Raw genomic sequence first — 25,045 nt, forward strand, 5'->3', positions numbered from 1 at the left:
ATTTTGAAAATATGATATACACAATTTCAAATCTATATATATTCTCATATCGTAACTCCTGGTTTCCTACAAAATCAAGTCTCTTCTGACCATTTTTCATTCCCTTCTCTCAGAATGGTAGTAGCCCTGCTCACAGGGCATCTCCTCTAACACTCATGCTGCAAGAAGAGTGGTCCCTGCCCCAGTGCAGCAGACCACACTAACCTAACTAATACCCAGGAAATCAGCAACAACGAACACTCCAGTAACTCCACCAGAAACTACCCCAATTCCCTGGGCTTAGTTAACTATGTGCTCCATAACAGCTACTAGCAATGGATACCTCATGGTTCACGACACTGCCCAGCACACAAGGGAATGAGTACAGTCACTACACAAAGTCTAGTTTGCTGCTTCACCAGAGGACAGAAAAGGAGTATGGGACAGTAACAGTGCTATGGACCCTGCTAACAGCATTAGGCAGAGCACCAGAAAGCCTCAGGCCCTTGAAGATCACCACGACTTAAGGGTTTGGTTGCTACACATGTACACTTCACTATGTGTATTATTTAATATAAAAACCTTGTATTTTTCACATAGATTTTTGGGGTTTTTTGTTTGTTTTTATTTCTTTTGAGATGGAGTTTTGCTCTTGCTGCCCAGGCTGGAGTGCAATGGCACACTGTCGGCTCACTGCAACCTCCGCCTCCCGAGTTTAAGCAATTCTCCTGTCTCAGTCTCCCAAGCGGCTGGGATTACAGAAGCCCACCACCACACCCGGCTAAATTTTTTGTATTTTTAGTAGAGATGGGGTTTTGCCATGTGGGGCAGGCTGGTCTCAAACTCCTGACCTCAGGTGATCCAACTGCCTTGGCCTCCCAAAGTACTGGGATTAGAGGCATTAGCCCCCGCACCTGGCCTTTTTTTGAGATGGAGTTTCGCTCTTGTTACCCAGGCTGGAGTGCAATGGCGCAATCTCGGCTCACTGCAACCTCCACCTCCTGGGTTCAGGCAATTCTCCTGCCTTAGCCTCCTGAGTAGCTGGGATTACAGGCACATGCCACCATGCCCAGGTAATTTTTTGTATTTTTAATAGAGACAGGGTTTCACCACGTTGACCATGATGGTCTCGATCTCGACCTCGTAATCCACCTGCCTCGGTCTCCCAAAGTGCTGGGATTACAAGCGTGAGCCACCGCGCCCGGCCCCTTTTTTGGCTTCTTAAAAAAACACAGCTGAGTGCAGCGGTTCACACCTGTAATTCTCGCACTTTGGAAGGCTGAGGCAGGAGGACTGCTTGAACCAATACCAGCCTGGGCAATACAGTGAGACCTGTTTCTAACAGGAAAAAAAAAAAATCTTACTGGATTACAAACATGAAGAGAACAAGAATGAACTGTAAAGTAACCATTAAATTGACTGCTCTGTTTTCTACTTCCATGCCTCCAGCACAGCCAAGATTACTATAACTAGACCTCTACTTATGCTAGTAAGAAGACTCCAAAAAATCTTAAAACTCTCCTCTTTTAGCCATTTGGGAGACTTGCTCAACAAAGATAAAGATTCCCTTTTCCTTGGCTAGCAAAAAATAGATTATATTTATAGAGCTGACCAAAAGTTCAGAACTCCATGACAGACAAGGTTCTGGAAGTATTTTCCACAAATTCTCTTTATTTTCTTACTAAAGATAATATTAAGTGTTACCTAAGTTCTGCTGAGAGTGGTTCCTCAGCCCTGATTGTGGGGTTCCTCAATATAACCACTGAAAACCACCCCCAACACCCACAATCACTAAAAAAAGGAAAGGGTGGAAAAAAGAAATTTCTTCACAGTAACATAACATAATGACACATTCTGTGTCACTGAAAATTTTAATATTTCCTTCCCCCAAAATTAATAAAAGCAAGCAGAAAGAAAACCAATAAGGATATGGGAGATTTGAACGTACTATCAACCAGCTTGACCTAACTACCATTTAGATTACTACACTCAACAACAACAAATAGTCTTTTCAAGGGCACACAGAACATTCACCAAAATATATAATGTACTGGACCATAAAACAAGTCTCAGTAGAAATAAGAGAATTCAGCCGGGTATGGTGCCTCATGCCTATAATCCCAACACTTTGGGAGGCTAAGGCGGGTGGATCACCTGAGGTCAGGAGTTGAAGACCAGCCTGGCCAATATGACAAAATCCTGTTTCTACTAAAAATACAAAAATTAGCTGGGCATAGTGGTGCACGCCTGTAGTCCCAGCTATTTGAAATGCTGGGGCAGAATCTCTTGAACCCAGGGGGCAGAGGTTGCAGTGAGTCAAGGATTGCATCACTACACTGCAGCCTGGGCAACAGAGTGAGACTCTGTCTCCAAAAAAGAAAAAATAAAAATAATAAAAAAAGAGGATTCAAATCACACAAAGTATGTCCTCAGACCACAACAGAATTAAATTGCAAACCAAGAAGAGAAAATACTCAGAAATTTGGAAACTAAGTAACAAAATTCAAAATAACCCATGGGCTAAAGAAGAAATCAGAAAGAAATTAGGAAGTATGGTCTTACATTAAATGAAAATGAAAACTTAACATACTGGAATGCATGAAATGCTGTTAAAGCAAAACTCAGAGGGAAATTTATAGCACTAAATGCTTGTATCAGAAAAAAATCTCAAAAAAGTAATCTTGGTTTCCACCTTAGGAAACTAAAAAATGAAAAGCAAACCTAACCCAAAATCAACGGAAGAATTAAAATATAATAATGACATGAACTATAGTAAGTAAAATTAAAAAGCATAAGAACAGTTGAGAAAATCAGTGAAACCAAAAGCTGGTTCTTTAAGAAAATGAAAGTAATTAACAAATGTCTGGCCAGGAAGATTGGGCAGGGAGAGAAAACACAAATTACCATCATGAGCAATGAATGAGGTAATGTGACTATGAACCTTTGAGGTATTAAAAAGATAGAGGGGAATATTATCATTTTATGCCTATCCATATGAAAACTTAGATAAAATGGACAAATAACTGAAAAAACACAAACCACGTAAGGTCCAAACAAACAAAAACCTGAATAACCATATATCTATTTTTAAAAATAAATTTATTGTTCAAAATCTTCCCATAAATAATGCATTGGTATATTTTCTCTAGACATTATGAAATAAATACTATCAAATCTCTACAAATTCCTCTAAAAAGTAAAAAAGAGGAAATATTTTCAATCTCTATCCTATGAAACCAGCATTACTCTGATTTGAAAGCCAGGCAAAGACATTATAAAAAAACTACAGACCAATTTTCCTCATAATGTAGATACAAACATTTCAGGCAAAGGTCGAATGAATCAAATCAAGCAATATATAAAAAGAATAAAACATCATGACCAAATGGGGTTTATCACTACAAAATTGGGTCAATATTCAAAACCCAATTAATGTAATTCGTCATAATTAACACACTAAAAAAGAAAATGCATATTATCAGCACATCAGACACAGAAAAAAATCATCTGACAATACAGAACACTCATTCTTGATCACAATTCTCAATGAAGCAAGAATAAAGGAACATCAATGAAAAACCTACAGATAACATTGGATTTAAAGATGAAAAACCAAATGCTTTCCCCCTAATATCAGAAACTAGATAAGGATGCCTGCTCTCCCTACCTCTATTCTACTGTCTGGAAGCACTAATCAGTACAGTCACAAATAAAAAGGTATCATCGCTGGAAAAAAAGAAGTAAAATTTATTCACAGATAAGCCACAGAAATATATATGCAGTGGCATATGGTTTTACATATACACACATATATGTGTGTATATGTATATCAGCGAGGTATGGTGCATGTGTGTGCATATGTGTGAGGTATGGCACACATGCATATATATATATATATATATATATATATATATATATATATATATACATACACACATATATATGTAGTTATTTTTGTATTTTAAGTAGAGACAGGGTTTCATCATGTTGGCCAGGCTGGTCTCAAACTCCTAACCTCAGGTGATCCGCCTGCCCCAGCCTCCCAAAGTGCTGGGCTTACAGGCAGAAGCCATCACGCCTGGCCTAGTCATATATTTTTTCTCAGGTGAAGTAAGTATCTGTTCAATGATTCTGATCACTTTTCTAATGGACTGTCATTTTCTTACCACTGTCAATATTCCATATGTCATATTATATATGCTAATACCTTCTTAGCTATACATGCTGCAATTCAGCTAACATCAACCACTTCCAGAAACTACCTGGTAATTGTCAGAAAAGTGATTAAACTAGGAAAAAAAACACACACATAAAAAAGACCAGTAAAGTGAAAATAAAAACATAATATGCAGAGATCTCAATGAAACCTTATGATGACTTGCTTTTTAAAAAAATTAAATCCACTCAGAATAGTCAGAGCACGACTTGCTACTACGTATGTAATAACCACCACTTTTCTTTACTTAAAAAAAAAAAAAAAAAAAAAAAAAAAAGAAATTATTTAGAACATATGCAACCAATCTTTTTACTTCAATGAAAGGATATCGTTCGATTATTAAGATGTATGATACAATGTAAGGACAAAAAGGACTGCAAGAAAATCTTAAAACGTTAGTACATTTGTTGTCAATAATGTTCTTGCTGAACACTACTGAAATATCTCATTTGCATTAAAACATAAAACAAATAGGTAAATGTCATTAAGGAACCAAGATTTTCAATATAAAAAGAGTTAAAATGTAAAACGTTTTTTAAAATTGTGTTAATGATGTGTCAGTGGAGGTTCATGTGTCCTAACAAATACACTACTTTGGAGGGGGTGCTGGTGCTGGGGGCGGCTATGCATATGTCGGGGCAGGGAGTTCATGGGTTATCACTGTGCTTTCAATACTGCAGCAAACCTAAAACTCTAAAAAAAATTACAGTCTTTTAAAAAAAGACTTATTTCCTTGCAGTCAAGTTGAAAAGGCCTAGAAAGAATAGTTCTGTAGCCAGGTGTGGTGGCGGGCACCTGTAGTCCCAGCTACTTGGGAGGCTGAGGCAGGAGAATTGCCTGAACCCAGGAAGTGGAGGCTGCAGTGAGCTTAGGGTACACGACTGCAGTCCAGCCTGGGCTACAGAACGAGACTCGTCTCAAAATAAACAAATAAATAAGAATGTTTCAGTAAAGACCAGACTACCTACTGTGTGAGGACACACACAGGTACAGAAGAAAAAGGTGACAATATGAAGAATCCATGAGACACATTCAAAAGGTGAAAGTCTAAAGACACAACTAACTAGGATTCTGACATGAATTAAGTGCATGATGTTGTGAACAAAGAAAGAATAATTACGGAATAAAATTACAACCACCATTTCGGGTAACAGCTATTTTCTCAGTATAAGATAGCAAAAATATTGCCCAAGTTGAAAATTGGCCATCAACAAAATTTTACAATCATTCTTTAGCTAATTTAGGTTATAAAGAAATATGAAAATAAATCATTGCTTTAAATTTTTACAGCACATTCTTCCTAAAACTTGACAGCCATATCCCTGAACTATAAAGAAAATACCTGCAGGTGCTATCAAGTAAAAATGTTTTCATCTAAGAAAATACTACTTTCCTCATTAGTAATTTAAAGCACAATTTAAACTACATTCACCATGGCAGAAACACTGAAAATAATAATACTAAATATAAAAAAGGACACTTGTAAAAGCTCTTAGTAGCATCTAAAAATATAAACAATAATGAAGTCTCTGGTACAACCACTAAACTCCCTTGAAACTGGAAGAAATTCAAAAGCAGTCAATCAGAACTCTTGAATACAAGTCAATCTCTGTTATTACAGTCAAATATTTCCTATAGCAGTAATGAATGGGAGACTGCTCTAGAGAAAAAACTAGAGCAAAGGCTAATATTCCAAAAGACACAGGGGTATCCCTACCTATCTATGACTTAAAAAATTAACAACAGGCTGGGCATGGTGGCTCACACTGTCGGTAATCACACTGGAGGCAAAAAAGATCACTTTGAGACAGGAGTTCGACACCAGCCTGGGCAACAGAATGAATTTCTCAGTCATTCCAAAATTTAAAAAATTTTGCTGGGCATGGTGGCAAATGCCTGTGATCCCAGCTACTCAGGAGGATCATGTGGGTTCAGGAGGTCGAAGCTGCAGTGAGTAGTGATCACGCCACTGCACTCCAACCTGGGAGACAAAGCAAGACCCTGTCTCAAAACAAATAACAAAAATTACTTAAGAGTAAGATAAATATAAATGAAAATAATATTTTCCTCATCAGTAATTTAAATTACATTCACCACAGCAGAAACACTAATAATAATAATACTAAATATCAGAAATTATGCTGTGGTGAATGTAATTTAAATTGTGCTTTAAATTGCTAATGAGGAAAATGGTGTTTTCTTTTTATAAACTATAAATGGATTCAGCTGGACACAGTGGCTCATGCCTGTAATCCCAGCACTTGGGGAGGCCAAGGTGGGTGGATCATGAGGTCAGTAGATCAAGACCATCCTGGCCAACTTGGTGAAACCCCATTTCTACTAAAATACAAAAAATTAGCTGGGCGTGGTAGTGCATCCCTATAGTCCCAGCTACTCGGGAGGCTGTGGTATCAGCTTGAATCCAGGAGATGGAGATTGCAGTGAGCCAAGATGGCGTCACTGCACTCCAGCCTGGTGCCAGAGTGAGACTCCATCTCAAAAAAATAAATAAATAAAAAACAAATTCAGAAACAATTTTTTGCAGTAAGAACACACAGATTAAAGGAGAGTCCACTGATTGGGTAACTCTGAATATCTAAAATGTTCATGTCAAGGCCACCACATATAACTCTAAACCCTTGCCTACTACCAACTACTTAAAAGAGGTTTATGCATGAATTCAGGGATGGTGATTTGAGTATCAGCGTTGGCATTTACTGCTATGAAATGAAACCACTTAACCTATCTGAAGGTTAATGAAGCACTTGTCGTCCCCCCCCCCCCCCCCCCCGCCACCAACCTCACTCAGAACTACACCTGGGTACATATTATGTGCCACATTAGTGTTTACTGTTGTTCTGCCATTACTCTAGCCCACTGTGACTAATGATAGATTAATAAATGAGCAGGTCACAGTTAAAAGTATTGTCTATGCCTATTTACAATCATAAAACTACCCCAAAGTGTAATCCAATTGGTTACAGTAGCCAAAATAGCATTCCAGATATAGTAATATAAAGCTGGTAAACGTCATTTTAAAAATTAAAAGGCCAGACATGGTGGCTCATGCCTGTAATCCCAGCACTTTGGGAGGCTGAGGCAGGCGGAACGCTTGAGGTCAGGAGTTCTAGACCAGCCTGGCCATCATAGCAAAACCGCATCTCCACTAAAAATACAAAGGTTAGCCAGCCATGGTGATGTGCATCTTTAGTCCCAGCTACTCGGGAGGCTGAGGCAGAAGAATCGATTGAATCCGTGAAGCAGAAGTTGAAGTGAGCTGAGAAAGTGTCACTGCATCCGGCCTGGGCAACAGAGCGAGGTTCTGTCTCAAATAATTATAATTTAAAGATTCACTCACCTTTTTATTAATGGTTTATTCAAACTTAAAGTATTATTATAAGAGAATCAAGACTTTCAACATTCAAATCTAATATCGCTTTCCAAGATGACATAATAAAGATTTGCTAGGTGTTAGGGATACTTTCTCTAAAGAATCCTTGTCCGTGTTCTCACAGAGTTTAAAATCTAGGGAAGACAAATGAGAAGATGAATCACTGAAATACATTATGTTGTGTATTTGTATGTATGTAATGTATAAAATATATTATGTTGAGGGAGGTTTGTTCTTCTGTGCCCTGGCATGACAAAGAAACAGGACATGGTTTTTACCAGTTCAAAATCTAGGCTATTGTTTTTGAATGGAGAGTTCTGTAATGTCCATTAGGTCCATCTGGTCAACCATCCAAACTCTCAGGGGCTGCGGGAGAAGTCCCTCCCTGGTAAAGTAGCCACCATATATGATTAGCAGCCCTGAAAGGTACACATGGCAAGGAACTGAGGCCTCTGGCAAACAGCAGTGAGGAAGTGAAGACTACTGACTGACAGACTGAGGAAACAGATCTTGCAGGCCAGCAAACCTTCAGATGACTGCAGCCCTAGCTGACAGCTTGCTTGCAACTTCATGAGTGCCCCTGTTCCACAACCAACCAGACAATTCACTACCCAGTTCCCGACCTTCAGAAACTTTTAAAATAAAAAATATTTAAGTGGGTAAGATTTAGAGTGATTTCCTACACAGCAACAGATAATACAGCTGACATGCAAATAGCACCAGAATGTTATGTGTGATAATTTTGCACTTACTGTAGCAAAGTCAAAGACTCTGACTACTTGTGATTATCCTTCTACGGAGACTCATGAAAGAAATTTTGTTGGAGGATAATGCTCTATGGATCTCTCATATTTCTACCTATTTTCTGGACGGAGGCATTGACTGATGCCCTTTGTTCCAGGATATCTTTCAAAGGTTTCTACAGCAAATAACCTTAGAAAATAGAAATATTATATTCCTCTAGAGAAGAGATCAGGATGGTTTGCTCTCCAGGACAGTGACTATCTACCCCAGCAGCAAAGATTGAGCACGTTTGGTTTGGTTGCTCAACCTTTGCTTACAAAAGTTTGCCATTTCCTAAGCTAGGAATTCCTCACTCAAACCTCCTGTGTGCACAGCATCCAGCTGGGCCTGCCTCCACATTATCCTGGTTGGAGGCAGTGGTGTGATCTCAACTCACTGCAACCTCCACCTCCAATGTTCAATTGATTTTCATGCCTTGGCCTCTCCAGTAGCTGGGGTAACAGGTGTGTGCCATCATGCCCAGCTAATTTTTGTAAACTAGATATAAAATTCTTCTCATCATCACATGGCACATACTTTAGAACTGACCACACAATCCTGGCCTGGCGCGGTGGCACACGCCTTTAATACCAGCACTCTGGGAGCCCGACGTGCATGAATCATGAGGTCCAGAGAGTAAGACCATCCTGGTCAACATGGTGATACCCCGTCTCTACTAAAAATACAAAAATCAGCTGGGCGTGGTGGCACGTACCTATAGCCCCAGCTACTACGGAGGCTGAGGCAAAAGAATAGCTTGAACCTGGGAGGCGAAGGTTGCAGTGAGCCAAGACCGCGCCACTGCACTCCACCCTGGCGACAGAGTAGGAGTCTCTCTCAAAAAAACCAACAAACAAAACAAAACAAAAACTGACCACACAATCTCCAGAAAACTCAAAAAAACCTGTATTTTGCCAACCATACTCTCAGACCACTGCACAATAAAAACAAAAATCATTACTAAGAAAATAGCTAAAAACTATACAATTACATGAAAATTAAATAACCCACTTCTGAATGACTTTTGGGTCAGTAATAAAATTGAGGCAGAAATGAAGAAATTCTTCGAAACTAATGAGAACAAAAATACAACATAACAAAATCTCTGGGACACAGCTAAGGCAGTGTTAAGAGGAAAGTTTCTTGCATTCCAGGCCCACATCAAAAAGTTGGATCTCAAATTAACAACCTAACTTCACAGCTTAGAGAAACTCCTCAAACAAATACTAAAGCTGAAAGACAAGGAATAACCAAAATCAGGCTAAACTAAGGAAACTGAGATGGGAAAACCATACAAAAGATGAGCAAATCCAAGGAATGATTCTTTGAGAAAAAAAAAAAATTGAGTAAGATAAACTGCTGGCTAGACAAATTTTTTTTAAAAGGGAGAGAAAATCCAAATACATAATTAAGAAATGACAAAGCAATAGACTGGATTGGAAAAATGTGGCACATATACACCATGGAATATTATGCAGCAATCAGAAATGATGAGTTTGTGTCGTTTGTAGGGACATGGATGAATCTGGAAAACATCATCCTCAGCAAACTGACACAAGAACAGAAAATGAAACACCGCATATTCTCACTCATAGGTGGGTGATGAAAAATGAGAACACATGGACACAGAAAGGGGAGTACTAAACAGTGGGGTCTATTGGGGGGAAAAGGGGAGGGCCAGTGGGAGGGGGAGGTGGGGAGGGATAGCCTGGGGAGAAATGCCAAATGTGGGTGAAGGGGAGAAGAAAAGCAAAGCACACTGCCATGTGTGTACCTACGCAAATGTCTTGCATGCTCTGCTCATGTACCCCAAAACCTATAATCCAATAAAAAAAAAAAAAAAAGAAATGACAAAGCAAGGCCAGGTGCAGTGGCTCGCACCTGTAATTCCAGCTCTTTGGGAGGCCGAGGTAGGCAAATCACCTGAGGTCAGGAGTTCAAGACCAGCCTGGCCAACATGGCAAAACCCCATCTGTACTAAAAACACAAAAATTAGCCGGGCATGATGGTCTATAATCTCAGCTACTCAGAAGGCTGGGGCAGGAGAGTTGCCTGAACCTAGGACAACAGAAGTTGCAATGAGCCGAGATGGTACCACACCACTGCATTTCAGTCTGGATAACAGAGCAAGACTCCATCTCAAAAAGACAAAGTGGACTAGGTACAGTGACTTATGCCTGTAATCCTGGTCCTTTGGGAGGCTGGAGTGGGAGGATTGCTTGAACCCAGGAGTTCAAAACCAGCCTGAGCAACAGGACAAAACAACCTCTTTAAAAAAAAAAACATTAGCCAAGAATGGTAGAGCATGCCTGTAGTGACAGCTACCTAGGGGCTGGAGCAGGACTGCTTGTGCCCAGGAGGCTGAGGCTGCAGTGAGTTGTGATCAAACTGCTATAACTCCAGCATTCTGGGTGACAGAGCAAAACCCAGTCTCAAAAAAAAAAAAAAACCAACACTGCTGACCCCACGGAAGCGCAAAAACAAAAAAACCTCAGAAATTGATAGGAACACCTCTATGCACACAAACTACAAACTCTAGATGGAAACATACAACCTTCCAAGATGAAAAAAGAAGAAACTGAATACCTCAGCAGACCAATAATGAGTTCCAAAACTGAATCAGCAATAAAAAGCCTAACAGCCAGAAAAACTCCAGGACCAGATGGATTCACAGTGTAATGCTACCAGATGTATAAAGAACTAGTACCCTTCCAACTGAAACCTTCCAAAACATTGGGGAGGAGGAACTCCTCTCAAATTCATTCAATGAGGCTAACATCATACTAATACTAAAACTTGGCAGAGACAAAACAAGAAACAGAAACTTCAGGCCAATGCCCTTGACAAACACCGATACAAAAATCCTCAACAAATGACTAGCAAACCAAATACAGCAGCACATCAAAAAGCTAATCTATCATGATCATGAAGGCTTGATCCCTGGGATGCAAGGTTGGTTCAAAATACGCAAATTAATAAATGTAATTCATCACATAAACAGAAATAAAATTAAAACCACATGAGTATTGCAATAGATGCACACTACAGGCTTTCAATAAAATTCAACATCCCCTCATGTTAAAAACCCTCAGTAAAGTAGGCACTGAATGAGCATAGTTCAAAATAATAAGAGACATCTATGACAAACCCACAGACAACATCATACTGAATGGGCAAATGGCAAAAGCCAAAAGCATTCCCCTTGAAAATCTGAAGAAGAATGCCCTTTCTCACTGCTCATATTTAACATAGTCCTGCAAGTCCTGGCCAGAGCAATCAGGCAGAAGAAAGTAAGACAAACTATCAGAGTTCCCAGACAACATGATTCGATAACTACAAAACCTCACATTTTCTGCCCAAAAGCTCCTTGATCTGAGAACTTCAGCAAAATTTCAAGATACAAAAATCAAGCCACAAAAATCAGTAGCATTCCTACATATAGCAACAACATCCAGACAGACAGTCAAATTAGGAACACAATCCCATACACAACTGCCACAAAAAGAATAAAATGTACAGCTAACCAAGGAAGTGGAAGATCTCTATAATGAAAATTGTAAAACACTCTCAAAGAAATCAGAGATGATGCAAACGGAAAAACAGTCCATGCTCATAGGTAGGAAAAATCAATACTGTTAAAACAGCTATACTGTCGGAAACAATTTATAGATTCAATCCTGGTCCTATCAAACTATAAATGGCATTCTTCAGACTTAGAAAAAAGCTATCTTAAAATCCATAGGAACCAAAAACACTTGAAGAACACCCAAGGCAACACTAAGCAAAAATAACAAAGCTAGAAGAATCAGGTTACCAGACGTCAAAGTATACTAAAAGGCAACAGTAACCAAAACAGCCTGGTATGGTGCAAAAACAGACACGCAGACCAATGAAACAGAATAGAGAGCCCAAAAATAATGCCACACACCTACAACCATCTGAACTTTGACAAAGCTGACAAAAACAAGCAATGGAAAAAGGACTTCCTATTCAATAAATGGTGCTGTATTACCAGTTAGCCATATGCAGAAGATTGAAACCAGACCCCTTTCTTACAACATATATAAAAATCTATTCAAGATGGATTGAGACTTAAACATACAACTTAAAACTATAAAAACAGTGGAAAGGCAGGGTGTGGTGGCTCATGCCTATAAGCACAACAGTTTGGGAGGCCGAGGCAGGCAGATCACTTGAGGTTAGAAGCTCGAGACTAGTCTGGCTGACATGGTGAAATCCCGTCTTTACAAAAAAAAAAAAAAAAAATTAGCCTGGCATGGTGGTGCTTGCCTATAATCCCAGCTACTCAGGAGGCTGAGGCATGAGAATCACTTGAACCCGGGAGATAAAGCTTGCAGTAAGCTGAAATCATGCCACTGCTATCCAACCTGGGTGACAGATGGAGACTTTGTCTTTAAAACAAAACAAAAAAACAAACAAACAAACAAACCAAAAACCCGTGGAGGATAATCTAGGAAATACCATCCTGGAAATAGCAGCAGGCAAAGATTTCATTATGAAAATGCCAAAAGCAATTGCAGCAAAACCAAAAATCGACAAAGGGAACCTAATTAAAGAACTTCGTGAACAGCAAAATAAACTATCAACAAAGTAAACAACCTACAGAATGGCAGAAATATTTGCAAACAAATCATCTGACCAAAGTATAATATTTGGAATCTATATACACAGAACGTAAATATATACACAAACAAGAAACAACATTTTTAAAGAGTGTGCAGCGGGGTGGGCACAATCAGCTCCCAGCACAGCTAGAATAAAAGCAAGCAGAAGAACATGGAAACACTATACTGGCTAAGTCTTCTGTTTCCTTTTTCTCCATCTGTTTCCTTTCTCCTGCGTGGATGCTTTTTCTCTGTATTTCTCCTGTGCTGGATGCTTCCTGCCCTGGAACATCAGACTCCAAGTTCTTCAGATTTTGGACCCTTGGATTTATACCAGTAATTTCCCAGGGGCTCTTGGGCCTTTGGCCACAGACTTAAGGTTGCCCTATCAGCTTCCCTACTTTTGAGGTTTGGGGATTCAGACTGGCTTCCTGGCTCCTTAGCTTGCAGATGGCCTATTGAGGGACTTCACCTTGTGATCAGGATAAGAGTATTGGCTTTGGCAGAAAAGAAGAGAAAATGGCGCTATAGGACCAGCTCAGGATTGCAGCTCCCAGTGAAAGCGCAGACGGTGAGTGGACACCGCATTTCCAGACGGGTGTTAATTGCCCACAGACCAAGAGATTCCCAGGCGGAGGAGCCCCAAGGGTTGCCAGCGTGGCTGTTTTGGCCGGCACAGCTGTTTCAGCCGGTGTGGCTGTTTTGGCTGGCAACGCAGCACAGCAGCTTTCCCTACAAAATAAACTGGTCTGGTTACCCTGTTAAACTGCCAATTAGAGATCCGGGAAGGCAGATTAGCACAGTCATCTGATTAAACAGGACTGAAACATAAAGCCAGGCCAGGAGATTCCCGGGCAGTGACGTTGTTTCAGCCAGCACACTGGGTCGCTGCACGGGAAATCAAAAAGATCCCGGCGCCCTTTCAGCAGGCGACTGGAACACCTGGGAGAAAGTCAACCATTCAACTTATGAAAAAAAGGGCTCTGAGGCAGGGAGCCAGGTGATCAGGCTCGGTGGGTACCACCCCCACAAAAAAAACTGCAATTGGAAACACTTGGATTTGAGAGTTTCACTCCAAGTGTTCAGCAAGCACAGCTGAAACCAGGACGGTGCAGCTCGGTGGAGTGGGGGGCGTCTGCCATTACCGAGGCACTGCACCCCTATGGAGGTAGTCTGTCATTGCTGATGCAGCCTGCCTTGCCGAGGCAACCCTCCTTAACAGAGAGAGTCTGCCATTACAGAGGCGGGCCACCATCACCACAGCAGTTCTAACCACACCCATATAAACAGGACTGCAGGGAAATACACACAGCAGCCGGGTGGACCCCAGAGCAGCTCAGCAAAGCCTCTGCAGGCAGGCAGTGACCAGGCTGCCCCCTTGCGGGGCAGGGCAGTGCAACGAATACTCATAAATAAAGCCCTAACTCCCCGGGACAGAGCACCTGGGGAAAAAAGGAGGTTTTATGAGTTCTGCTGCAGCAGACTTAAACGTACCTGCATAGCAGCTCTGAATGAACAACGAAGCTCACAGCTCAGCACATAAGCTCCTATAAAGAACAGACTGTCTCCTCAAGCAGCTCCCTGACCCCCGTATATCCAAAGAGTCACCTCACAAAGGACTGATCAGACTGACATTTGGCGGGCATCATTCTGGGACAAAGACAGCAGAAGAAGAAACTGGTAGTAACCCTTACTGTTCTGCAGCTGCTGCAGGTGTTCCCCCGGGCAAGCAGGACCTAGAGTGGACCTCAGCAGTCCTACAGCAGAGGGGCCAGACTGTTAGAAGGAAAACTAAGAAACAGAAATAATTTCATTGTCAACAATCTGGGTGTCCACTCAGAGACCCAATCGGAAAATCAGCAACTACACAGATGACAGGTGGATAAATCCACAAAGATGGGAAGAAACCAGTGCAAAAAGGAGGAAAACACCCAAAACCAGAACACCTCGCCTCCTACAAGGGATCAAAACTCCTCACCAGCAAGGGAACAAAGCTGGACGGAGAATAAGTGTGATGAAATGACAAAATCAGACTTTAAAAGGTGGGTAATGAGAAACTTCCATGAGCTAAAAGAACATGTTCTAACTCAATGCAAAGAAACTAAGAACCTTGAAAAAAGATTTGATAAAATGATAACGAGAATGCACAACTTAGAGAAGAATATGAATGAATTGATGGAGCTGAAAAACATAACACGAGAACTTCACGAACCATGAATTGACCAAGCAGAAGAAAGGATATCAGAGGTCGAAGATCAACTCAATGAAATAAAACGAGAAACCAAGATTAGAGAAAAAAGCGCAAAAAGGAATGAACAAAGTCTAAAAGAAATGTGGGACTATGTGAAGAGACCTAATCTATGTTTGATAGATGTACCTGAATGTGACGAAGAGAATGAATCCAAGCTGGAAAATACTCTTCAGGATATTATCCAGGAAAACTTCCCCAACCTAGCAAGGCAGGCCAATATTCAAGTCCAAGAAATACAGAGACCACCACAAAGATATTCCTCAAGAAGAGCAATCCCAAGGCACATAATCGTCAAGATTCCCCAGGGTTGAAATGAAGGAGGAAATGCTAAGGGCAGCCAAAGAGAAAGGTCGGGTCACCCACAAAGGGAATCCCATCAGACTCACAGCAGATCTCTCAGCAGAAACCCTACAAGCCAGAAGAGAGTGGGGGCCAATATTCAGCATCCTTAAAGAAAAGAACTTTAAACCCAGAATTTCATATCCAGCCAAACCGAGCTTCATAAGTGAAGGAAAAATAAAATCCTTTGCGAATAAGCAAGTACTCAGAGATTTTGTCACCACCAGGCCTGCTTTACAAGAGCTCCTGAAAGAGGCACTACACATAGAAAGGAACAACCAGTACCAGCCACTCCAAAAACATATCAAATGCTAAAGAGCATCAACAAAATGAAGAATCTGCATCAACTAATGGGCAAAACAGCCAGCTAGCATCAAAATGGCAGTATCAAATTCACAAATAACAATATTAACCTAAATGTAAATGGGCTAAATGCACCAATCAAAAGACACAGACTGGCAAATTAGATAAAAAGCCAAAACCCATCGGTGTGCTATATCCAGGAAATCCATCTCACATGCAAGGATACACAAAGGCTCAAAATAAAGGGATGGAGGAAGATTTACTAAGCATATGGAGAGCAAAAAAAAAAAAAAAGCATGACTTGCAATTCTCGTCTCTGATAAAATAGACTTTAAAGCAACAAAGATCAAAAGAGACAAAGAAGGACGTTACATTATGGTCAAAGGATCGATACAACAAGAAGAGCTAATGATCCTAAATATATACGGACCCAATACAGGAGCACCCAGATATATAAGGCAAGTTCTTTTTTTTTTTTTTTTTTTTTTTTTTTTGAGACGGAGTTTCGCTCTTGTTACCCAGGCTGGAGTGCAATGGCGCAATATCGGCGCACCGCAACCTCCGCCCCCTGGGTTCAGGCAATTCTCCTGCCTCAGCCTCCTGAGTAGCTGGGATTACAGGCACGCGCCACCATGCCCAGCTAATTTTTTGTAATTTTTAGTAGAGACGGGGTTTCACCATGTTGACCAGGATGGTCTCGATCTCTTGACCTCGTGATCCACCCGCCTCGGCCTCCCAAAGTGCTGGGATTACAGGCTTGAGCCACCGCGCCTGAAGGCAAGTTCTTAATGACTTACAAAGAGACTTAAGACTCCCACACAATAATAGTGGGAGACTTTAACACTCCACTGTCAATATTAGACAGATCAACCAGACAGAAAATTAAAAAGGATATCCAGGACTTGAACTCAGACCTGGAACAAGCAAACCTGATAGACATTTACAGAACTCTCCACCCCAAATCCACAGAATATACATTCTTCTCAGCACCACATCACACTTACTCTGAAATTGACCACATAATTAGAAGTAAATCACTCCTCAGCAAATGCAAAACAACTGAAATCATAACAAACAGTCTCTCAGACCATAGTGCAATCAAGTTAGAACTCAGAATTCAGAAACTAACTCAGAACCGCACAGCTTCATAGAAACTGAACAACTGGCTCTTGACTGTTGATTGGATAAACAATGAAATGAAGGCAGAAATAAAGAAATTCTTCAAAACCAACGAGAACGAAGACACAACATGCCAGAATCTCTGGGACACATTTAAAGCAGTCTCTAGAGGAAAATATATAGCAATAAGTGCCCACATGAGAAGAGTGGAGAGATTCAAAAGTGACAATTGAAAGAGCTGGAGGAGCAAGATCAAAAAAACTCAAAACCTAGCAGAAGACAAGAAATAACTAAGATCAGAGCTGAAATGAAGGAGATAGAGACATGAAAAACCCTTCAAAAAAATCAATAAATCCAAGAGCAGTTTTTTGAAAAGATCAACAAAATAGACAGACCACTAGCCAGATTAAAAAAAAGAAAAGAGAGAATAACCAAACAGATGCAATAAAAAAAGATGAAGGGGAAATCACCACAGATTCCACAGAAATTCAAACCATCATCAGAGAATATTACAAACAACTCTATGCACATAAACTAGTAAACCTGGAAGAAATGGATAAATTCCTGGACACCTGTGTCCTCCGAAGCCTAAACCAGGGAGAAGTTGAAACTACGAATAGACCAATAACAAGGTCTGAAGTTCAGGCAGCAATTAAGAGTCTACCACACAAAAAAAAGCCCAGGTCCAGATGGGCTCACAGCCGAATTCTACCAGACACACAAAGAGGAACTGTTACCATTCCTTCTGAAATTATTCGAAATAATACAAAAAGAGGGAATCCTTCCCAAATCATTTTATGAAACCAACATCATCCTGATACCAAAACCCAGCAGAGACTCAACAAGAAAAGAAAACTTCAGGCCAATATCCATGATGAACATAGACGCAAAAATTTTCAATAAAATACTGGCAAGCCGATTGCAACAGCACATCAAAAAGCTTATCCACCATGATCAAGTAGGAATCAACCCGGGAATGCAAGGCCGGTTCAACATATGCAAGTCTATAAATGTAATTCACCACATAAACAAAACCAAAAACAAAAACCACATGATTATCTCAATTGACGCAGAGAAGGCATTCGACAAAATTCAACAGCCCTTTATGCTAAAAACCCTCAATAAACTCGGTATTGATGGAACATATCTCAAAATAATAAAAGCTATTTACGACAAACCAACAGCCAATATCATACTGAATGGGCAAAAACTGGAAGCATTCCCTTTGAAATCAGGCACTAGACAAGGATGCCCTCTTTCACCACTCCTATTCAATATAGTACTGGAAGTTCTAGCCAGAGCAATCAGGCAAGAAAAAGAAATAAAGGGTATTCAAATAGGAAAGGAGGAAGCCAAAGTGTCTCTATTTGCAGATGACATGATAGTATATCTAAAAGACCCCATCGTCTCAGCCCAAAAACTCCTGAAACTGATAAGCAACTTCAACAAAGTCTCATGATATAAAATCAATGTGCAAAAATCACAAGCATTCCTATACACCAATAACAGACTTAAAAAGAGAGCCAAATCAAGAACGAACTGCCATTCACAATTGCTACAAAGAGAATAAAATACCTAGGAATATAACTAACAAGGAACGTAAAGGACCTCTTCAAGGAGAACTACAAACCACTGCTCAAGGAAATAAGAGAGAACACAAACAGATGGAGAAACATTCCATGTTCATGGTTAGGAAGAATCAGTATCGTGAAAATGGCCATATTGCCCAAAGTAATTTACAGACTCAATGCTATCCCCATCAACCTACCAATGACCTTCTTCACAGAACTGGAAAAAACCACCTTAAACTTCATATGGAACCAAAAGAGAGCATAGCCAAGTCAATTCTAAGTAAAAAGAACACAGCGGGAGGCATCACACTACTGGACTTCAAACTATACTACAAGGCTACAGTAATCAAAACAGCATGGTACTGGTACCAAAACAGAGATATAGACCAATGGAAAAGAACAGAAGTATTGGAGGCAACATATCTGCAACCATACAATCTTAGATAACCTGACAAAAGCAATGGGGAAAGGATTCCCTGTTTAATAAATGGTGTTGGGAAAACTGGCTAGCCATGTGCAGAAAGCAGAAACTGGACCCCTTCCTGATACCTTACACTACAATTAACTCCAGATGGATTAAAGACTTAAACATAAGACCTAACACCATGAAAACCCTAGAAGAAAATCTAGGCAAAACCATTCAGAACATAGGAGTAGGCAAGGACTTCATGACCAAAACACCAAAAGCATTGGCAACAAAAGACAAAATAGACAAATGGGACCTAATCAAACTCCACAGCTTCTGCACGGCACAAGAAACAGTCACTAGAGTGAATCGGCAACCAACAGATTGGGAACAAATTTTTGCAGTTTACCCATCTGACAGAGGGCTGATATCCAGAATTTACAAAGAACTCAAACAGATTTATAGGAAAAAAACAAACAAGCCCATTCAAAAATGGGCAAAGGATATGAACAGACACTTTACAAAAGAAGACATACATGAGGCCAACAAACATGAAAAAATGCTCATCATCACTGGTCATTAGAGAGATGCAAATCAAAACTACACTGAGATACCATCTCACGCCAGTTAGAATGGCGATCATTAAAAAAATCTGGAGACAACAGATGCTGGATAGGATTTGGAGAAACAGGAACACTTTTACACTGTTGGTGAGAGTGTAAATTGGTTCAACCATTGTGGAAGACAGTGTAATGATTCCTCAAGGACCTAGAAATAGAAATTCCATTTGACCCAGCAATCCCATTACTGGGTATATATCCAAAGGACTATAAATCGTTCTACTATAAGGACACATGCACACAAATGTTCACTGCAGCACTGTTTACAAAAGCAAAGACCTGGAACCAACCCAAATGCCCATCGATGATAGACTGGACTGGGAAAATGTGGCACATATACACCATGGAATATTATGCAGCCATCAAAAACGATGAGTTCGTGTCCTTTGTAGGGACATGGATGAACCTGGAGAACATCATTCTCAGCAAACTGACACAAGAACAGAAAATCAAATACCGCATGTTCTCACTCATAGGTGGGTGATGAACAATAACACATGGACACAGGGAGGGGAGCACTACACACTGGGGTCAATTGGGGGGAATATGGGAGGGACAGCGGGGGCGGGGGGGAGTTGGGGAGAGATAGCATTGGGAGAAATGCCAGATATGGGTGAAGGGGAGGAAGGCAGCAAGTCACACAGCCACGTGTGTACCCATGCAACTATCTTGCATGTTCTTCACATATACCCCAAAACCTAAAATGCAATTTAAAAAAAAAAGTGTGCAAAGGACATAAAACATTTTTCTGAAGAAGACATACACTCAGCCAGCAAGCATGTGAAAAACCCGCTCAACATCACTAATCATTAGAGAAATGCAAATTAAAACCATGATGAACTACCATCTCACACCACTCAGAATGGCTATTACAAAGTCAAAAAATAACAGATGTTTTCAAAGTTGTGGAGAAAAGGGAATGCTTATACTCTGCAGGTGGGAGTGTAAATTAGTTCAGCCATTGTGGAAATCAGTGTGGCAATTCCTCAAGGAACTTTATACAGAATTACCATTCAACCCAGCAATTCTTTACTGTGTATACACCTAAAGGAATATAAATTGTTCTATTGTAAAGACACATGTACACATCTATGTTCACTGCAGCACTACTCCCAATGACAAAGGCAAGGAAGCAACCTAAATACCCATTAACAGTAGACTAGATAAAGAAACTGTGGTACACATACATCATGGAATACCATGCAGCCATAAAAAAGAATGAGCTCATATTCTTTGCAGGAACATTGATGGAGCTGGAGACCATTACCCTTAGCAAACTAACACAACAGCAGAAATCAAATACCACATGTTCTCATTTATAAGTGAGAACTAAACAATGAGAACACAGGAACACAAAGGGAAACAACAGACACTGGGGCCTACTTGAGGATAGAGGGTGGGAAAACGGAGAGAATTACAAAAAGTGTCTGTAGAGTACTATGCTCATTACCTGGGTGATGAAATAATCCATACACCAAACCCCTGTGACACACCATTTACCGATGTAACAAACATGCACACATGTGCCCTGAATCTAAGATAAAAGTTTAAATAAACACAAAAACCAAATGTAGGCTAAAATTCAACTGAGGCAGCCAGGCACAGAGGCTCATGCCTATAATCACAGCACTTTGGGAGGCCAAGGCGGGAGGATCACCTGAGGTCAGGAGTTCAAGACCAGCCTGGCCAGCATGGTGAAACCCTGTCTACTAAAAACACAAAACAATTAGCCTGGCATGGTGGCGGGCACCTGTAATCCCAGCTACTCAGTAGGCTGTGACAGAAGAATCACTTGAACCCAGGAGGTGGAGGTTGGAGTGAGCCGAGATTGTACCACTGCACACCAGCCCAGGTGATCGGAGAAAGACTCCATCACACACACAATAAAAAAGGACAGCCCTAACATAAAAAAGGATAGCATGAGGACAACCACAGCCATTTAAGATGAAATAAATATATTTGATGCTAAGAAAGAAAACAAGAATGGTACATCAGGATCAGACTTTGAAGAGCCTCGAGATTTGTGCAAAAGTTTTGACTTTATGCTTCCCCCCTGCCCCCACTTTTTTTTAGTTTTTGAGATGTAGTCTCACCCTGCTGCCCAGGCTGGAGCGCACTGATAACCATCTTGGCTCACTGAAACCTCCACCTCGTGGGTTCAAGCAATTCTAGTGTCTCAGCCTCCCAAGTAGCTGTAATTACAGATGTGCACCAACACACGTGGCTAATTTTTGTGGCTTTAAGTAAAGACGGGGTTTGGTCATGCTAGCCAGGCTGGTCTCAAACTCCTGGCCTCAAGCAATTCACCCACCTTGGCCTCCCAAAGTGCTGGGATTACAGAGGGGAGCCACGGCACCTGGCAAATTTTGACTTTGTTATTTGTAAGGAATTAACAAAGTATATACGAGAAGATTTCCCTTTATCGCTTATGACCAGAAGGAGTGAAAGTGAACTAATAATCTGAATGTATCCCAAGTAGTATCACATGAAACACTGCGAAGAGAATTGTATAGGAAAAAAAATCATATTTCTATTACAAAGTAAAATTAAAATGTGAGCACTCCCAGCAAACCAATAAGAAAGACTGAGCTGTGATAATTTTTATAAGATCCTAATAAGCCAAGCTATCATGGAATCCACCAACATTTAAGAAGTTAAAATTCACTAATAGCTCCATACATTTGCAAAGCAGGAATCAAATTCTAGACAAAGAAAATTATATAAATGCAAATAAGGATCTTCTCTTCTATTTTTATGATGAATAATCTTGTCATTTTAGTGCTATAAGTTTGTAGATGCATCAAAAATTTTCTTAAATATACTGAAACTCGTTGTTCAGAAAAGACCCTCAAGAATGATAAGAAGCCACAATGGAAATGAAAGTCACATTATGGTACAAGCCAATAACTAAAGTCCTAGTCTACACTGTAGAGTCTAGAACACTCCACAACCACATCTCAATACCAAGAGTGCTTTAGAACACAATTTTAAATGCACTTGGAGATCAGTAGGAATCCTAAAATTGCACAGTGGTTAACATCAGATCATAAATGGCTAGCAGCTGGTTTATTTATTTATTTGAGATGGAGTCTCACTCTGTCACCTAGGCTGGAGTACACAGGCATGATCTCAGCTCGAAGCAACCTATGCCTCCCAGGTTTAATCCATTCTCCTGCCTCAGCCTCCCAAGTAGTTGGGACTACAGGAATGCACCACCACACCTGGCTAATTTTCTTGTATTTTTAGTAGAGATGGGGTTTCACCAACTTGGTTAGGCTGGTCTTGAACTCCTGACCTCAAATGATCTGCCCACCTTGGCCTCCCAAAGTGCTAGGATTACAGGTGTGAACCACCACACCTGGTGTGGCTGTTTTTAAGAGGCTATGTCTAGAGATTTACTTGACTCCATAATTTGGGTAACAAGCTTTTATTCTCATACACACAAATACAACTAAGAGTTCAACTTCACTGAATGTAAAGTATACTGATACCCTGATAAGTCTCAGAGTCTATAACTAAAAAGAATTAATGGACACAATTTTGAGACAGAGTCTCTGTCGTGGAGGCTGGAATGTAGTGGCACAATCCAGGCTCACTACAACCTCCACTTCCCAAGTTCACGTGATTCTCCTGCCTCAGCCTCCTGAGTAATTGAGAGTACTGGCATGTGCCACCAGGCCTGCCTAATTATTTTTTATATTTTATTATTATTATTATTATTTTGGTATTTTAAGTAGAGATGGGGCTTCACCAAGTTAGTCTGGCTAGTCTAGAATTCCTGACCCACCTCGGCCTCCCAAAGTGCTGGGATTACAGGCATGAGCCACCACACTCAGTCTATTACTAACATTTTTCCTCTATTTCTGACGTGTGTAATGCCAGACAGAGCTATTTATCTCTTTAGATATGTTTATAGAAGAATCCAAACTACTGCTTCAAAACTTGTTATTATAAAATTTACCCATAAATTGAAAAATAGTCTATGGAAACCAAATACACGATCTCTTAAGTCCATTTAACGGTCTAGTTAACACATTTAATAGTACTTATAAGTTAAGTGTTCCAGAGGAATGCTACAGGTTTGATTTATTTTGTAGTTTTATGAAATCAGACCGTATATCTATATAGGCATCTTCCTTCATTTGGGTTGCTAGAAGCTTTTTTTTTTCTTTTTCTTGCAAATTCTCTTGAGTGTTCAAAAGAACAATATTCCCTCGGTGCTTAAATGTACATAACAGCTTGGCTGGATGTAAAATTCTTGACTCACATTTTCTTCACTTATGTTAAATGCAGTTCTCTAGTGTCTTCTCGCCTAATGTTTTCCTGCAAAAATACTTAGTAACAATGTGGTTTTCCCCTAGTAAGTCACGTGGTCTTTCAGCCTAAGAATTTTAGCACTACATGTAGGCTGCAATGTTTATTAGGACTTTATGATAGTTTTTACATATTATTTCTAATTGTTTCTTGTTCTTAACCTTCTCCTTGTTTTGTGGGCAAAAGAGTAGACTTTATTTGAGAGCATTAAAAAGGCTTTTCTCCAGAACAAAGAACATGAGCTTTAGTACATTAACCTGGACATTGTTTTCATCTATTCGAAAACTTTGGGCTAGTTTATCGGTTCTTAACTGTTTCGGATAAATAAATGTATAATATACTGAATTATGAACTGAAGAAACATAACTAATCTTAGAATGATAAAGTGTTAGCTGAGTTAAAGTAGAATTCAGAAATCAGAATCCACTTAAGAAATGAGTTTTAAAAGAAAAAAAGATTTGTTTTATAATTAAAAAAAGTCTTAGTAACTAAAAATTTAACAATTAAAATAACTCAGAAAACAACTCTCTGGCTGTTTAAAACTGAAAGGCCTAATTATCCACATTCCAACCTCAAAATATAACTAAAAAGTAAGTTCCATCCAAAGGTTAAGACCTATTGTTATTTTCAGGCTCCTGCTCTTCATGGAGTACAAGGGTGTATCACAGCAGATATTTGTGTGTGACTCATATAATTGAAGACATGTTCCCAGGCCTATGCTACATTCTTTTGTTTTTTAAAAAAAAAAAAAAAAAAAAAAAAAAAAGGAACATAACACACTGTAAATAATCTCAATTCTAAATTACTCTAATAAAATTCTTAATTATTCTAAAAAATGAGAAAGAAAAAACATCTTAGAGACAAATGACTACAAAAAGAACTAGGTAATCATGGTCTCAACATAGAAAACAAAAATGATTTTTGAGCCTCATTCAAAAGCCCCGCCTAGTTTTATGATCCAAGAATCATTCACGCTTTCCAGTTTAATCACCATCAAAAAGTCTAACTCGTGCACGAACTTGTACATACTCCTTTGTTAGGCACCCAAGTATCAACTTAGACATACTTAGTAGACTCTACGCTTAGAAAGCTTGTAATCCAAACCAGACAAAAAGAGAATTAGATAAA

General features: G+C 39.9%; 1 protein-coding gene across 40 annotated transcripts in view; it reads right to left on the reverse strand.

Moving 5' to 3' along the window:
• SRPK2 (SRSF protein kinase 2) overlaps positions 1-25,045 on the reverse strand; it is a 287,533-nt gene that overhangs the window by 55,486 nt on the left and 207,002 nt on the right. The gene's annotated exons all lie outside the window — the stretch shown is intronic.

Source organism: Callithrix jacchus, chromosome 11 (genome assembly GCF_049354715.1).
Source record: "Callithrix jacchus isolate 240 chromosome 11, calJac240_pri, whole genome shotgun sequence".
Taxonomy (NCBI): Eukaryota; Metazoa; Chordata; class Mammalia; order Primates; family Cebidae; genus Callithrix; species Callithrix jacchus.